Source organism: Coffea arabica, chromosome 2c, assembly GCF_036785885.1.
Source record: "Coffea arabica cultivar ET-39 chromosome 2c, Coffea Arabica ET-39 HiFi, whole genome shotgun sequence".
NCBI lineage: Eukaryota > Viridiplantae > Streptophyta > Magnoliopsida > Gentianales > Rubiaceae > Coffea > Coffea arabica.
Genome location: NC_092312.1, coordinates 62,044,985 through 62,051,933, shown reverse-complemented (window position 1 = coordinate 62,051,933; position 6,949 = coordinate 62,044,985).

Here is a 6,949-nt window from a genome sequence, read left to right as displayed (position 1 = left end):
TTAAACTCTTCAATTTGGGGTTGAATGTGGATTCAACTTCTCCTTTGAAAATTTGAAATTATTCAATTCATTTATGTGAAAAATAACTAAAGTTGATGTTTTATACTTTTGTATTGAATTTTCATTTTTATATTTTACTTGCCAAATTCACTTTATAATAATGTAACATTGACAATATGTTAAGTTATATTTTGAGTAAAAATGGAAAAATTAGGACTCTCAGACCAATAGATGTGAGAGAAATGCCTATCACAATTAATACAAAAAAGAAAATCTCAACACACAAAGAGCATGTTATATACACATGTATGTATGTAATTCTTATAAGTATATAAGGGAAAACTATAGATTTTTTATAACATAATATATCTCGAATGAAAAATTGTGATATTACTTTATTCTGATTGGGTGGGTAGAAGAAAAAGGGAAAAGTAAAGGAAAGGGAAATGGAGGAGGTTGGCCATAGGGGATAGAGATTGGGGGATATTCAAGGGTTCGGAAGAATGATTAGGGGAAAGGGATAAGAAATTAAGTGGCGAGAATAGGAAGTTAGACGCAAGGGGAAGAGAATGGTGAGAAGTTAAAAAGTAGCGAAAAAAGTCAAAAAAAGAAAATGAACAACAAAGTTGTGCAAAGAGATGAGGGGAGAAAGAAGGAAATTGTGGGAATATGATAGAAATGGCAAAAAATGAAAAGAAGGATGGCACCATGGTAGGACGTGTGAAAGTCATAGGGGGCAGTAGATGGCCAGTTGGTAGGTAAAAATAGATGGAAAAGGTAACAGTTATTAATAATTCTGAAAACTTTAACAACATATCGTACAAAGATTTTTTTTTTGTAATCTATATTAAAGTATATGAAAAACACTACTCTATAAACACAACAATTTTAGAGGTACAAGATGGAAGAAAATTTTTTTCTAAAATCGAGAAAAATGAATTAATTATAATTTATGTTTTTTATATTATATTGTTTGATATATGGATATAACATGATATCTTTCGTCGGTTATTGATAAAAAGGTTTACAATTGCTCTACCATAAAAATCATTATAAATTAGATTATTTTATTCAAATTATTATCATGTATTGATAGACAATAGGCAAACAAATTTGGGTTTCAATTTATTTAAGATATTAAAATTAAGAAAGTCCATTTTGCGCTCACACAGTTTTTTTTTAACATGTTTAGCATACACTTCTTTGAAATTTTTAATCTTTTTCATATACTCTATCATGTACTGCAATATATAATTATATATTATTATTTTGAATTGAAATATAAACTCGTGCATAGCACGGGTTAAAATGCTAGTATGTAATGAATTTTTAAGTATCAAATTATAATCTACACATGGTATGCTAAATTTAACAAACGTATTTTTAGGTAACACGCTTCATATCGAATTATTCTTGTCCACATCCACATACTTCTTTTGAATAAGAACCAACAAGATATCCCAATTATACTGATTTTATCCAAGTTTAAAGCAAATGATTTTTATGTGACTTATTGATCAAGACCATAATCTTTATTTGCTTGCTTTATAAGGCAACTATACTTGAAAATTGCATAGACGAGTATTTCTTGAGATAAATTTATAGATTTTGTTTGTTTTTTTCCATGAATTAGTGCTTTATTCACTATGTTGGAACAATGTTTTCTTTTAATTAAGTCGAATATTTCACCCTATCTTTCAAATACCTGCAACTAATTTTCAATCATCTATGCATTTGCAATCACTACCATAAGATAAGTAGACAAAATGGAGTAATATTTTGGCGCTGGCAATTGGCTGAATTATCCACCACCATAAGTTTCTCAAGATTTAGAAATAAAACCATGACATATTAATTAAGATATCAATCTAGTCCATTGGACACAATTAGAATAGGTAGTGATATAATTTTTTCAAATTCTGACTTAAAAGAAAAGCTTCAATAAACTGATAATGTAGCATATATTTAAACATAGTCTATTGTCCCACACTTTTGGGAAGATTTCTTTAGTAAGAGATCAATTGAATGGTTCGACTGGAACTTGAAGTAGGAAGGGATAGGAGCTGGAGAGAGAGTGATGTGGCAGCTACTTTTCCAACTAACTGTCAACCATGTTTGGAAAGCAAGGAACAAATTTGGAACAAGAGAGAGGATTATCGCCTCAAGATTTCCCACCAGCTCTAGGGCACATGGCAAAGCAAACAAAACAGATACTCATTAATGGGAATGGAAGATCACCAAAGCAGGAATGTTTTATAAGATGGATTCCGCTAGTTGAAGGGGCGGCTAAAGTAAATGTAGATGGCGCCTCTAAGAGAAATCCTAGAAGAGCAGGAGTGGGAGGGCTCATTAGGGGTGAGAAGGGTATATGGTTGGAAGGATTTGCAAAGAATGTAGGACTGGCAAGCAACATAGTAGCAGAATTATGGGGGATTCTCAAAGGAATGAAGCTGGAATGGGAGAAAGGATACAGGAAGGTAATTGTTGAGTTTGATTCAAAAGTGGGATTGGAATTGATAGCAGAAGCAGCGGCCACATCACCTTATCACAATCTAATCAAGCGGATCAGAGCCATGAGGAATAGAGAATGGTCATGTATCCTGCGACGCACTTGAAGAGAGGGGAATAGATGTGCAGACTGGCTAGCCAAGAAAGCAACTCGATCAGTCACAACTACCAAGAGGACTGATAGAAGAACCACCGATAGTACTGAGGGAATTCTTACGAGTTGATGTAATTGGGGTAACAATCCCACGTTTAGTACCATGTTAAGAGGCTTTATGCCTCTCCTTTGTAACCAAAAAAAAAAAAAAAAATAGTCTATTGAATATAATTGCACCAGGCTTAACCACTACATAACAGAATTAAATATTTCAATCCAAAACTCAATTTATCTAAGAGGTCAAGATTGTAAAGCTACTGTTTAATCCTTCAGTTTATCCGATAAAGCAAATACGGGCTGATGAGGTGCTTCGATTCCTTAGTTATGACTTTCTCAAGTTCAAGTTGTTTTCTTCTCCTCTCAGAATCGTGCAATTGAACCCGTCTTGTTGCATTAATAAATTTTGTTCTCGTGGAAAACTGTAACATCTACTTTTTTTTATTACATTTTTATTTTTATTTTACAAGTAGACATATGAAGGGAATGTGGCTGGGGATACAACTGTTGAATGCCTACTACTTGCTCACACTCTTATCATAGCAACTAGTTTCACCAAGCCAAGATTCTTCCCTCTTCGATAATATTTTTGGCTGCGTATTCCTTTCCTAAGAATAGACCTACTATCTCAATTTTTGCTATCTTAAATGGTTGATCACTAGTTTCATCATTGACTCCCCCCTTGTGCATTATCATGCTAGATTAAAAACATCAATGGGTCATCAAATAGCAAAACCACAATAGTTGTAGAGGAATGATGGTTCAAAATGTCCTTTGAACTGGTCAAAATAATTGGTTATCGCCACCCAAGTACCACCAAAACAAGCAATTAGATCAAAAAAATGAAAGGTGAATCTAGCAACAGAATTAGCTTTCAAATCCTCAGATTAGGAACTAAAAATCCAGCTAGCGAGATGAATAAATTGTGGACGACACAGGTAGAAATTGACCAAATTGCTATGTCTTCTAAGTAAGACATAAATGGTGGTTCTAGCATCTATATACCATCTCCATTATGCAAGTTTAGAAACATCATAGGTCTTCTAAGTATTAAAAAAAAAAAAACTTTTTAACATGAAACTTTATTAAAAAAATTACTAATAATATGCACAAAATTCCAACCAAACTATCTTTGACCTATAGGCTCACGTGTTCTACTCCAACTATGCCCCATGATTCATTAATGAAACAGTCATAACAACAAATTTGTCCCACGAACTGTGTCCCATGACTCATTAATGAAAGAGTCATAACAGCTAAGTTATGTCAAAAGTTAAAACTACTCTCAAATGTATCTCATAAGTGTGCGTGGAATAGTGTCATTAAACATTTTTCTCAAAGAATCATTGTAAAAAGAATCGTTTTTTTTTTCAAATTTGCTTTTGTGTGTTGAATTATGACTAAGAAAAAATGATAACAAACTACCATTTTTTCTCTGATTTCTATTGTATGTATATATTTTGCCCATGATATTGAGGTATGTTTGATAAAAGGAATAGGTCAAATGTAAGGTTTAAATTTTTGACACCCTGATTGGTAAAGAAAGATAGTGATATTTCACATGAAAAGTAGAAGTCTATGCATTAGTATACACTTAGCATTCATGCTTTCAATGCATGTTAATGTAACTCCCGACTTTAACCGAAGAAAATATTTGCAAATTGAATGGAAAAGCAAGTAGATATATGTTATTTAAACAAAACACTAGGTAAAGTAATGTATAAAATGTAATATTAACCCATAGAGTAAGTTTCTTTAATCCAAATATATACCTTTGGAACTTATGTGACATTTTGTGCTAATGTTGTATTTGTTTCTATAATTATACACTTAATTTAGCCTTTGGACTAAAGATTAATAATATCATAACTAGTATACAAAGATAAAATATAATTCTCCATAAAATTCAAATATTCGAACTATTTTCTTAGTTTGTAAAATATAAACATAAATTAGAAGCTCCTAGTGATGAAATTAACATTTTAGAAAATATAGCATCCCCACTAAAGTCAGGATCAGTTTTATAACATTGAATCGTATAATTCTTGAAATTGTAAATATCTTTAACAATTGTGATTGCAACTTGAGGGTATTTGTGAAATTGTTCTTTTACCTTACATAATAAGGTTTTATTTTGTTTTAAATGCATATTTATTGTAAGCATATTTACTAAATAAATGGAGAAGGTCTTGATTTTCATTTATTATCACTAAAAATCTTAGCTTGTTTTACAAAGCTTTACATACACGAGGTATCATAAACTTGATGACAAAATTGTCCTAATTGATGACAAAGTCCAAAAAGGAAAATGAAGTATAGTTTTTGGTATAAAAAGATGGAGCTGTCTAATGGTTACTGATGACCATTTCTTGGAGAGTTCATTATGTTTAACAGTGTAGTTAATTTGAGAAAATATCTAAATGCAAAGCCGAAATAAATGTGAATGTGTTAATTCACATAGTAAATTATATATATATATATATATATATATATATATATATATATATTAACAGTGACCAATGAACACCCATTAGAAAAATTCTAAAAAATATATAGGCTTTGTCCACATGCTTAAAAAGGCTCAAAGTAAAAATTTTTTTTTTTTTTTAAACATCATACCTAATTATTTGAAATACTAATATAATACGATGTCTTAAAGACTTACATAATGTGCTTTCTATTTGCTTTTACCATAAACTCATGCTATAATTCACAATATCTCTTTTAAAATGATGAGAATTTTGACTTTGTGCTTATATTTTAATTTCATTCTTTGCCTATATAACTAGTCTTCTAGGATTGAAAGTCCTCTTGTTTGTTGTACATTTTTTCAAAATTGATCAGCAGATGTGTATATGGTGTAGTTCTCAATGTATTTAGGGTGGACAAAATAAGGTTCTTGGTTCTCTTCTCGAAAAGGTTGATGAGGATTAAATGAGTTAAAAGTTAATAATATGATATGAGCAGTTCTTTTTGGAGTATAGATAACTCACAAACAGTCTTAATCCAGATCTTCTAAAATTCAATCTAGAAGCACATACTTTATTAGACTTCAAAAGCATATTGGCTATCTTTGACGATGTTTAAGTAAAGAAGATCTTCTCTAATTTGCCATGCACTTGGTAAGAAATTGGAATTTGCAATGATAAGACTGCTCTTAAATCTATGCAATTTTATAATCTTTTGCTTTTGTCCCGAGTTTGTACAAAGTTAAGAGGTGTTTGATTCATCTCCAGATTTGGGCTTGAAATATGCATTATAAATCCCAGTGTGTGTATCGATTTTGGTCTTCATCTTTATATGTTTGATTTAGGAGTGGAATGGATTTTACTTGATATAAGTGTTAATCAATGTGAAAGTTGAAATCCAAACTATAAGTGATGAATGAAAGGGGGTAAGATGCAATACTTTCTTTCCTATTGGATAATTTCATAGTAGTTTATCAAACAATAGGTATGAGTATCATCAATTTTGAGACCCATTCCTACCCCTTTTACCAATTTACCAAACACCGCATTATTCAATTTCATCTGGTTAGATTTCATTGTTGTTCTTTAGCACATGGGAGCTGATCAAGATATAGATTTAAAGAATGGGAATGTAGGATGAAATTGGTATCATCTTTGCTTAGTTTTTGGATGCCAATAAAACGTGCAAAAAGATTTATCTCATAACTGAGGAAAAAAAATTTCTATCTCATGCATTTCACAATATTACACAGCAAGTAACATAGCACAATTAAAAGAAGAGGCTTTTTAAGCATGCACTGCAACTACATTGACATGTTCTTTTATATAAAAATCATAATTTAAGGGGCAAAACTTGAAAATCTCATCATTTAGGTTTTCCATCAACAATGCATTTACTCAAAAGTTTGTATGTAACTTCAGTATAGAATATACAGCTATCCATCAACAATGCATTTACTCAAAGGTTTTCCATCTGTGGCTGATCATTTCATGTCTGTGTTGCCTGCTCATTACTTGGGCAGGACTTGCACAATTAACTATACTTGCAACATCATGAATGTTCACCGGTATGGAAAAACACTCGCTGAGATGAATGGGTAAAAAACCATGGGTTGCTTCATTATTTATTCAAAGCGAGGAAAAAAATCTTTTGAACTAACTCCTCTCTGCCTTTCCTCCATTATGCTCCTTTCATGTTCATTCACAAGCAACGTTCATTGGTTCATCCGCAACATTCACTTCACTGGCTTTTGTTTGAATATTTTCGTTTTGATCATCCACGTATGCTTGCGAGCTGACAACATGTCCCATCAAATTTTTA